Below are 12,430 nucleotides of genomic sequence, written 5' to 3'. Positions count from 1 at the left end.
TATTTATTTTATTTTTATTTTAGGAAAAGAAGGCGAACTAAGAAGAAAACTTAATGACCTAACAAAAATGCCCTGTCCTAAAATGAAGAGAGTACCTAAACCAAACAAAAAACTTCAAATTTCAGATGATAGTGACCTTGATGAACCACAGTTACCGGTGAGATAATTACTGCAAATATTAAATAAATGTATTGCAGGATTGTTTTTTTTTAATCATATTCATATATATATATATTTTCATTTTAAACTCTTTTCCTCTCTGAATACAGCACAAAATAAGAAAGAAAACCGATGGAGCTTCAAGAATTAGATCCCGTCATATTCTACAGACATTTAAAGAGTCCAGTGAAGTTGAGCTACAGCAAAAAGTTAAGCAGCTCGAAAAGGAAAACACAAGACTTAAAAATGAAAACCAATGTCTTCGAAACCGTATGGTTGATGGTAAGTTTTTTTATTTATAGCAAATAATTCCTTACCTTGATAAATGTTATTCTTCAGTAATTTAGATTCCAGAGTAATGTATTATAGTTGATCATACTGAAGTAATCTAGAACCACAATACAGACTCTTAATGTGCACTGTCTAATAGTTTAATAATACTGATTATTAAATAAAGTTTTTCAACATAACTTCATAATCCTACATTAATGACTATATGCATTACATTAGACCTGGTAATTCTTGTATTTTATCTCTTCTATTTTTTTCGTAGCTAATGTTAATGACCCACAAAAAGGTCAGTTTGCCAATAACATAGAGCAAGTCTCTCAAGTATAATTGCAGGCATTGATGGTTTTGTTTTCACTTTGTATTAAATATATTACTATAAATGATTATCATTTAATACTAAGGTTTTTTTCTCCAGAGATTCCAGACCTTTTGGACAATCTGAAAAAAATTGTAACAAAAGCCACATTTATCAGCAATGAAGACAAAAGTGTGTCACCATCAAGTGGTTCTGACAGCCCCACAGCAAATTGTTCTGAATCTGACAAAGAATCACCAAAACAGGTATAACACTCTTGGTCTACAATATTACAAAGACAAGGTAAAAATATATATATTGAAAACAAATATTGGTTGTAAACAATCTAATGATGCTACATTATCAGTTATATTCATAGTTATAGTTGATAATAAGAATGTAATTGAATTATGGGTGTCACAGATTCACTGACTTTATTATGTCTGTAAATTAATAAACTTAGAATTGAGACATACTGTGGTCTTTAATAACACATTTCTGTAACAAAATCACAGCCTTACTGATAATGTATTCCACTTAACATAATATAAGAATAGTTTGGGGATAAACTTGTTTTTTATTTACCATTGTCTTTTAGGTGGAAATATTCCCAGGCACTGGAGTTTACATTGACAAACTGTCCTGGATCCTTGCAGAGAGGTGCAGCACGAATACGTCATATGCAAGAACCCTGACGGTTGCTGTCTTTGACTTTCCAACATTACTAAAGAGCAATCTTCGTGGTGGTGGCAGCAAGAGAGATCCAACTTCGGAGACATTAAGATCCTCATTGATGTTATTGAGGATCATATACAACTGCCTTCGGAAGGACACGACGTGTTTCAGTTGCGGGGCTTTGCAGCCCAGCGGGACCCTCTTAATGCCGGACATCAGCTGCCCGAGCCGGTGCGGATGAACGGAGGGACGTTAGACAGCGTTACCTTCCGGGCAGGAGCAGCGAGCGGCAACACCGGGGTGAAAGTGTCGTCTAACACTGTGCCATTAGCCACTAGCTGATTGAGCAGATCAGTGGTTTTTAAGAAGATAACAATGGCAGCAGACTTGATATTTTCACACCCTGCTACCTCCCCAACCGCTAACACACACTGCTCTAGGGGGCAGAACTGCACCGGAGCGATCTTGACTCCATGGCGTCGGGTCAGTTTTTCAAAAGACGCATTCAGGGGGTCCGACCCCCCGACCCGGGAAGAACTACCGGTACTCCCCCCTCCCCTCCCCTGTTCCCCCACAATAAGAAAAGCACTGAAAACAGAAGACAAAATAAACAAACTGAAAAAAGTAAAGCAACAAAACAACGCAGCCAAAGGACAGAGCTCTCAGCAGCACTCCCGCTCACTGCAGACCCCTCCCACACACTCCCAGCTGAGAGAGAGAGAGAGAGAGAGAGAGAGAGAGAGAGAGTTAGTGTCCGTCTCTCTCTCTCTCTCTGTAGATGCATCATAGGGAACATATGTAACAATCTCTCTTTTTGTTTACCAAAAATGAGAATGAACGTATTTCAAGTGGGTGTTGCCTTGGTTGGAAACGTTTTAAGATTATTTATGAAGTGTAAAGTGGATTTGTCTCAGTTCTCCGTAGTTTTCAATGTATGTGCCATTCAGTAGCGTTCATGTTACAGATGTGCCCTATGCAGTGGTAGGGTCAATAAAATGTCAGTAAAACTTTATTTTAGCAATTATGGAGGGGAAGAACTGCAAATAGCGGGTCCCCACTAATTATCTAACTTACCAACAACGTTTAAAATTAGGTCTTGCGAAGCTGCCAAATAATGCTGTATAATCGTATGTGTCTTCATACACCGGCTGCTATAGTCTGATAGCTTTGATTATATATACATATTTTCTCGTGAACCACAAATGCTATTTGCTTGATTTTTACAGAGTATGTTATAAATACCATTGTTATGAAGCCTGACAAATTGTATGCTGTAATTATGAATATTTTCAAATCATTTGTTTGTTTTTCCTAACATGTTACAAATGTTCCCTATGTGAAAGATGCATTATATCTTAATAACGTCTAAACAATTAAAGATATACAGATTATTATTTTCGGTAAAGTTATAACACATTGCTATTAACTATGTGTGTCAGTAAAAGTTTAAAAAATCCTAATAATTTTTTATTGATCCTGCAAAATAGGTGTTTAGGGAACATTTGTAACATTAGGGTTACGATTTGCCATAGACGCGGAATGAGTTTGATTGTGATGTTAAATGGGGTTTAAAGACGCAGTCGCCTCGGTGCTGATTACTATTGCTGTGTTTCTCCACTTCTACTCCATGCTTGGGAACGCCCACATCCAGTGACGTCAAAACCGGTGGAAAAGCGGGCCGGTTCAAAAAAGATCAGCTGGATCCCAGGCCGAGCAGCAGCTCCGGCTCCAGCACCGGCACCATGTCGCTGGAAAAGCGCTAAGTGAGCTCACAGTGAGCTCAGTGTAATGTCTGCTCTGGTGAGCTCACAGTGTGACCTAGTCGTGAGTTCATGTCTTCACTGGGTAGTCCATGACAACTTAATTGACTCAATTCTTGGGCTTAATTGGTCAAAATGACCATTGGTTGAAGGTACTCAGGGACTGATGTGTAGAGAGACTTATTAAACCTGCAGGATTGTGGTTTTCCCAGAACAGAATTAACCAGTGTAGCGTTATGTTGGGTGTATTCTGATAAGAGCATTTTAGCTCTGAGCTGAAGCACTGATCTAAAGAAGACCTCTCCCCCCCAAATTTATCAGATTTCCTTAACTCATCAGCATGTGAACTGGTTTACATCAAAGTGACAGTCTTGGGAGGATGGCACCAAGAATGGGCCAAATAGCTTGGAATCCCTGCTGTGAGATGTCTGGGGAAGGGGGCCTGTAGGAAATAAAAACTCTTTGAAATAGACGAGAGCCGAAATCCCGACACAGAGCTACGAACCCGTGCCAACCGGCATTTCCAAAAGATGGCATGGATTGACATCAGTCATAAATCAAGCCCCCCTCCAATAGGACACTGGGGGCTGAAGCCGAAATCCAATCTCACAAACTAAAGAACCAATCACCTATTGATCTGACAGGCGTATAAAGGGTAACGCACGGCATCTCTCTCTCTCACCTAAACCAGTAACTCGCTGCCACAGCTCAACTTGTATCTCTGTTGCCAGAACCGGAACCAGAAACCAACTAAGTCTTTACCAGCAACAGAAGGGTTAAACTGGGAGAAGGAGATTGAGCCGTACGAAGAATTCTTTTAAAGGACTTTATTAAATAAAGAACTTTACAGACTGCGCTGCCCGCCTGTGCCCAGCCATCCAGCTGGACAATTGACTAAGTCGACTGAATACGAAAGTCATTTAAATAGCTATTTGAGTCTTAAGAAACTTGACCCTTGGAACGAACAGGGCCCTGCTTTCCTCAAAGACTTTGTCTTCAAGTAACTACGGTGGAACCCTGCTTACAAAGAAGATTTTGTGCACAACCTTGGAGCCTTCAAACCAGTGGAAAATCTGTTTGGAAAAGACTCTACATTCGCGAAACCCCAACTTCCAGGTGCATCGACTGAGTGGAAGTTCTTGGACAAAGCCGAACCGGACTGCCTTTGTTCCAAACCACACGGACCTCGTGCCGTGTGCTGTTATCTGAGCCCGAAGCCAGAGAGGCCTCTCTGTGACGAAGTTCACATAAGTTTAACAGTTTGGAGTTTGTGATTCATGACATTTGAGAAATCAATTAGAAATGTTAATCTGTGATTCATAACTCTAGAATGTGTTATATCATTTAGTTTTCTTAAATATAAATGTGTGTTGCATTCAACTGTTTTGTTGATAATTTTAGAAATAAAATCTGTCAACGCCGAGAAATATCTTCTCATTCCTGTTTAACTGTTTAGTCTGAAATTGACACAAGTGAATAGACACCAGATTATAGGTGGCCCTGGCTATCCTTAATCATTGAATAATAATCAGTTAAGGGAAATTGTGGTAACAAGTAATGATAGGATCTTTCTCTCCACCTAAACGTTAATGAGACTGATATATATATAACGAGAAGTTACCTGACATAAATACTAACCTGCATAGTTATTGAATGTCTGACTAACAATACTAATGAGAGACTCACCTTCGTCTTACTAACCGGTATTGTAGTCAATGTGTTTATAACCTTTTTTGTTTAATGATTTGTGTGTTATCATATGCGATCCCATGGTCTTTGATTTGGTCACGGAAGTGATTTGTCTTTGATTTGTTGATCTAGAGTTGAATTTTAATTAGTTTTTCCCTTTTGTATAATTAATGTAGTGCTACATTTAGTCTTTGTTTTTGAATAAATTTGACAATTTATATCTTTGGAATTGGTGTCTGCGTCCAATTATTACAGAAATTGAGTTCTACAAGATTCCAGGATTCGTGATAAGGTGATACTATAAATTCACTTCTTTAATTGAATTTTATAAGTGTACCTTACGCTACACCTTTGACCACCACGTCTTCCTCCTCCCACTGCTTGACCTCTATTGTGACCTGGATCACCTGCCGGCTCCATGTTATCGCTGTGTTGTTGAGGTGGATAGCACTCATTTCACTCGATACTCGTACCACAATGTGAAATCAATCATCAATAACCAGTTGGCAGTATTGGAAAAGCAATTACAAGGGCCTGCATACATACAGTAATGTCAAATCTGATGTGGAAGAACAATTCCTTTATCCCTCTGTTCTCCACCAGGGTTGTGCTGTTCGCCTCGATTGGCAAGTTTGCAGTGTGAGGAGTGGATCCATGTCGTCGTTCCTAGGCACTTCACAGCTGTGTGGGTGGTCAGGAGCACCTGGTAGGGCCCTGTCCACCTGGGCTGTTGGGAGGACTTTCTCTTGTGTGCTTTGATATACACAGTCACCTTGCTGGAAGGGGTGGTAAACCTGCTGGGATGGTTCAGTCTGGGCGGCTTTCATCTGTGAATGGACAGCTTCGAAAGCACGTGTTAGTCCCATACAAAAAGACAACATAGCATCATCCATCAAGTGGATGTCCATTTCCCTTACAGACAATGGAGGAGTGATGGAGAGTCTCATAAGTCATCCCATAATAATCTCACACGGAGAAAGACCTGTTTTTCTCAATTTGCTGACGATTTCATTGTCATTAGGACTATAGGAAGGGGATCTGGACGTTTGAGTCCTGTTTGTTTGCATATATTAGACAGCTTATTCTTTAATATCCCATTTTGTTTCTCCACTGCTCCAGCTGACTGAGCCTGATGGGGCAGTGAAAATGTTGTTTACCTCGCAGGGCTTTGCATAGTTCCTGCACTATTGTCCCAGTGAAGTGAGTGTTCCTATCACTGGAAATTTCCCTGGAATGCGAAATCTACATATAACATCCCTTAACTGTATTTTTGCTACTTTTACTACTTCAGCCTTCCTACGGGATAGGCTTCAACCCATTTAGAACACCTATATATTATTACAAGTATATATTCATATCCACAACATTTAAGCTTTTGAACACAATCTATTTGCATATTGCAGGATTATGAGCTTGACAAATGTGGCAAGTTCTACAATATTGCTAAGCTGTTACTATAAAACCTGGGGCAAACCAATTTAAAAGACTGATGCACACATCCCCCCTTTGCCCGTGTGGCCAACACCATGCGCCACATGGGCAAACCAGGGAAAGAGTGCCTGTGAGGCAACCAATGCATTAGCAAATGTTTGAGCTCTCTTATGGAAGGTGCAGTGGCCAGTTGCAATTTCCTGGAGCTTTTACAGTGCATCTCAAATTAAATTTCATCCAGCCCCAGGTCATAAAAGTCAAACCCTAGTTACGACATACATAACACATACATTTTGTTGCTTCAAAGAGAATACAAAAGTCAGCAAAACATTCTTTTTTACAAATTCAGTTTGTAAACTGTATTGTACATATATTTGTTGCGTTTTGATTTATAAACATTATACATTGTACAAATCTTAAGTGAAGGGCAATGGACTGATTCTGACTTCATGGCTGTCATTCTATTCATTTGAATAATGTGACATCTCCACTAATAGTACATTATAAATTAAACTATCAATAGAAGAATATGTGCTACTGCGGACGTCATCTGAGCAGTTTCACAATATATTGTAGATTCCTATAATCTGGAAAACCTTTAATTATAGTATTTTAACTTATTTCTCCACTGAGTCAAGCATCACTTCAGCGTAGTGGACCTCAGCATTGGTCTGTTCAAGTTGCTGTGAGGCTGTCTTTAAAGCCGCGCCCTCGGCCTACTGTGTCTCAACAAGAACACCAGCATCTTCTCCATATGGGTCAGACATCGGTTCCTTCAGGACACGATTCATAATATGCATATCTGCCATGTGGAATAAATCAGTCTGAAGACACAATGTGTGGTTCACACAACATCAGAGATCGTCCTTATAAAAGGCATCTCTATCACATTAGTTGACATTCGCACAATCTATAAGGTTTCTAGTAAAGGGACAATTCAAAATAATAATAATCTTGATTCCAATTTATCTCATTTATCAAATTATTTCAGTACAGCACTCAGCTGTCGTCAGCAGCATCATATCTCCTGTGTTTATTGAATCAGCTTTACTTCCTAGTGTAGATACTCTTTTTGTGTGGAGTTGTCAAAGTTTCAAAACAATGTGCTTATCTTTGTCCTTTTATCTAACTTAAATACCTGAGAACATTACAATAACTATTACAGCAGCTCCTTCAACACCATAGTTAATAGTAGTTGGGTAAATGATGGCAGTTATTAATCTTTGTTTCTCAATTCATTTTTTACCAATAAACCATAATTTGAAATTATTTCCATACTCCTATTATTCCTATTTTCATTATTATTAGTTTTATGCGGTTGTCATCTAGTATGTGATGTATTCGTCTGTATCAACATCAATATTATTATCATTATTAATACAAGCAGTGTAAATTACCATTCATTACACTCTTGCTCTGTTTGTAATAAGTTATGAACCCTTACACGTACTTACAGTCTCTGCCTTGTCTCTGACTTCTCTCTCTCTCTCTCTCTCTCTCTCTCTCTCTCTCATCTCAGGCTGCTTGTCTGCTCAGGCGAACAGGGGGAGCAGAGGAGCACATACGGCCCTTGCCCCCTGCCCCCCTCTTCCTAATTGATAGGGTATTTCTGTTTGTGAAAGGACTATTTCCAAACAGTTTTATAACTTGCCATGACTATGTTTCATTAAATTAGTTATGTTACACCTTTAGTTATACCTGTAGTAACTTCATTATTTTCCCTCATATTCCAGTCAATCACCATCAGAGTCTCTCGTGGCAGTACATTTGTCTCACACAGAACAAACTCTCCTTTCTCAACCGCTTTCAATTTTGGATAACATCGCACTGCATCCCAACAGCTGTTCTTTCTCCTATTCCTAATTTCTTACAAGAAAATGCAAGTTATATTTGATCGATTTGTATTATTACTATTTATATACATTTCACTACATTATTGTAGTTAATGAATGTATTTAATCTTTGGAAAATAAGCCTTTTCATTGATCTCAATAATGATGTCCAGGTACTTCAGGAAAGCACATTTTCAAAAAATGTGTCCAGTCAATGATTTCCCCAACTAAGAACCTGCGTGGGCACTAAGACTGTCCTCCTGCGCGGCTCATGTCTTTATTGTGTCACTTCCTCCTATTGAAGTCCAATCTACACCAGTACAGGTTCAGAAGAACTGTTCCCGAATCCAGATTGAACTGATCAATAGTTAATTTCTTACCTACACATTGTATTTAGGGATCTATTTCTAGGGATTTAAAAACTCTTCATTGTGGAACTCATAGCTTCCAAATGAGCACATCGTTAATTTCCTGGAGTATCTGGTTATCTATTTATCAATATGTAAGAAACCTTCACCGAATGTTTGTGGTTGCCTCGGATTCCTATTTCTAAATTTGGCTCTAATTCCATTTCTAACATGTTACTTTTAACTTCTGTATTCGTAAGACCTATTTAAATAACTTAATTTTGTATTATTATTTCTGTTTGCAATAGCATTCTGTGTACAGTTAAATGCTGACTTTCTTGTAGGTCTGTTATTACAACATATTTAACTGGCGTTTTTTAGCTATCATTCTGTAACTATTTGTGACTTATGACTCTCTTAGTCATATTCTGGACTATACAGTACATGAAAAAGTCAAAATATGGACATTTACCTTGCGCAAACTGAAAACGTACAAACATACAAAGAGACACATATTAATTTATATCCATAGTAAATTCAGATACCATGGTTTTGGTTGGCATGTTAAATTGACCTGCAGTGTCTCAAACTACCCTTATTTATTACTTATCTAGTAATTTTCCTTCAGTATCTTGAGGACTGTCATTTATACTGAAAAACATATATATATATTTTTTTAATTTGTCTTCGGGGCATTCAGATTGAATTATGCCTGTTGTCTTTTCTTTCTTTTCTCTAACAAATGTTTTAAGATAGCTAGCTTTGGTTTCTCATTTCTTAATGCTTTGTATTCCTATTTTGCAAAACCGTTTTTAGGTGCTCAAGTCTATCTGAATCAAAAGTCCCATCTTCTGGAAACCTTAATTTTCTGTCACCTATTGTCCAGTCAAACGCACCGCTTCACTCCATAGTTATCATACATGTACCTTACATGTGTACCTTTAAGTGGCGGGTCGCCCGTCTTACTAGAGCTGTTCCCACACAGTAACACGTTTTCCCATTTTCTATGTATCGTTTTGTACACAACAACCAAGGCGTGCAAGCCCGCAAAATAACAATAAACGACAGGGGAGAAAACATAGCAAAAAACAAGAAAACACAAATAATACTAAATCCTATATAGGAATAACAACAAACATGCTTTTCAATGTTTGCATTTATAGAACTTGTATATAACTTAATGACTTTTCTTCATTTACCATAAACACTATAAACTTCTATAAACTATAAACACGTTATTTTATATTATCACCGGCGTATCAGATATTGAACAATTAATTAGCGCTCCTTTTTTTTTTTTTTTCTAATAGTAGGTCAAACCTACGCTGCAGTTTACAAACACACTTAAGCCTGCGGGAACCCAGACAGGAAAACACAGTCCTGTTCCTTCACAAACAAGAAGACACAGTCAAGTCTATGGTAACCCTAAGAAACCATGCTCCTCGGTTATTGGTGTCAATGGATCTCATTATCCTGAAACTTTCATGATCGAAACATGGAATACTGTTTGTCAGTTTCCATAAAACTATGCATTAAGAGTAATGCAACAGTCACTTATCATTTTGAGCAGCTGTATCAATTGATAGTTAGATCTTTGTAATGAAATGAATAGACAGTGATCTCAGATGTAATGTGTGAATTGCATTTTGAAATGGTAATACTTTGATGTTAAGTTGTGTCATTTTAGTTCAATGAACAAATGATCTGAGGTTGATGTGTATTGTATCCAAGCAATTGTAAAAAAGTGTTAGAGTTTTGAAAAATGTGCATTTTGATCATCGGGTGTGAGTTTAGTGTCTAGAGTTTTGAAAAATGACATCAAGGTTCTGAAATGAGTGCCAAAGTGATTGTAAAAAAGTGTAATATCAGGGGACAGTGGCTATTAGTGATCTGGCCTTCCGTGGCCTCTGTATTAATGTAACAGGTCACATTGTATGTGTACACTGATACTTGATAGTATAATATAGTACAAGTAAAAAACATACATAGGTATCATAGAAGTATTTTGCAGAAATGATTATGGATAGTTATCAAAATGGAGAGGAAATGCTAAATCCAGTCTCCCCAGGCTGAGCTTCTATTGCTACACCTGCTAAGTGGCTGCTGGCCCCACTATATGGATAGAGCCACACCAAGTACAAGAGTCTCCCCATTGCTATTTATATCTCCCTACCCAGTCTTCTATAGGTGTCAGGGTGGGGTGCCTATTCCCCTGCATGCTTTGAAACCTATAGCACCTGGGACGCACACTTGGGATCCGGTTCCTCTGCCCCTCACATACACATGAGGAATCCCAGGTGCTCAATACGTCATACTGTCTCTTTCATCTCATGTGTAAACTATGGACAAATACATGACTAAACGTGTTTAGTTGCTTTTCCCAGAATGCTTTGCGCTATGCAAATAACGGGGACTATGATTGGCTCCCTGACATTACCCACACTGCGACTGATGCTACCCATTTCACTACCCAACAAAGACCCATAATATGCATGTGTCTGTCTGTCTGTCTGTCAAAGTATGTGTGTCTGTGTCTGTTTGTGTGTGTTTGTGTGTCTGTCTCTGTGTGAAAATGTGCCTGTCTCTGTGTGAAAGTGAGTGTGTCTGTGTCTGTGTCTGTCTGTCTGTGAAAGTGAGTGTGTGAAAGTGTGTGTGAGTGTCTGTCTGTCTGTCTGTCTTTGAAAGTGTGTGTGAGTGTCTGTCTGTCATGTAACTTGCACATCTGTTAGGGCACCATATGCAGAGATGTACACATATTGTTCCTTTTCCATATACACTCACCTAAAGGATTATTAGGAACACCATACTAATACTGTGTTTGACCCCCTTTCGCCTTCAGAACTGCCTTAATTCTACGTGGCATTGATTCAACAAGGTGCTGAAAGCATTCTTTAGAAATGTTGGCCCATATTGATAGGATAGCATCTTGCAGTTGATGGAGATTTGTGGGATGCACATCCAGGGCACGAAGCTCCCGTTCCACCTGTAGCGTAAGGTACACTTATAAATTTCAATTAAAGAAGTGAATTTATAGTATCACCTTATCACGAATCCTGGAATCTTGTAGAACTCAATTTCTGTAATAATTGGACGCAGACACCAATTCCAAAGATATAAATTGTCAAATTTATTCAAAACAAAGACTAAATGTAGCACTACACTAATTATACAAAAGGGAGAAACTAATTAAAATTCAACTCTATATCAACAAATCAAAGACAAATCACTTCCGTGACCAAATCAAAGACCATGGGATCGCATATGATAACACAAATCGTTAAACAAAAGAGGTTATAAACACATTGACTACAATACCAGTTAGTAAGATGAAGGTGAGTCTCTTGTTAGTATTATTAGTCAGACATTAAATAACTACGCAGGTTAGTATTTATGTCAGGTAACTTCTCGTTATATATATATCAGTCTCATTAACGTTTAGGTGGAGAGAAAGATCCTATCATTACTTGTTACCACAATTTCCCTTAACTGATTATTATTCAATGATTAAGGATAGGCAGGGCCACCTATAATCTGGTGTCTATTAACTTGTGTCAATTTCAGACTAAACAGTTAAACAGGAATGAGAAGATATTTCTCGGCGTTGACAGATTTTATTTCTAAAATTATCAACAAAACAGTTTAATGCAACACACATTTATATTTAAGAAAACTAAATGATATTACACATTCTAGAGTTATGAATCACAGATTAACATTTCTAATTGATTTCTCAAATGTCATGAATCATGAACTCCAAACTGTTAAACTTATCTGAACTTCGTCGCAGAGAGGCCTCTCTGGCTTCGGGCTCAGATAACAGCACACGGCACGAGGTCTGTGTGGTTTGGAACAAAGGCAGTCCGGTTCGGCTTTGTCCAAGAACTTCCACTCAGTCGATGCACCTGGAAGTTGGGGTTTCGCGAAAGTAGAGTCGTTTCCAAACAGATTTTC

This window comes from Amia ocellicauda, unplaced genomic scaffold (assembly GCF_036373705.1).
Source record: "Amia ocellicauda isolate fAmiCal2 unplaced genomic scaffold, fAmiCal2.hap1 HAP1_SCAFFOLD_59, whole genome shotgun sequence".
Classification (NCBI taxonomy): domain Eukaryota; kingdom Metazoa; phylum Chordata; class Actinopteri; order Amiiformes; family Amiidae; genus Amia; species Amia ocellicauda.
The sequence above is the reverse complement of the archived record's forward strand: the minus strand, read 5'-3'. Positions refer to the sequence as shown.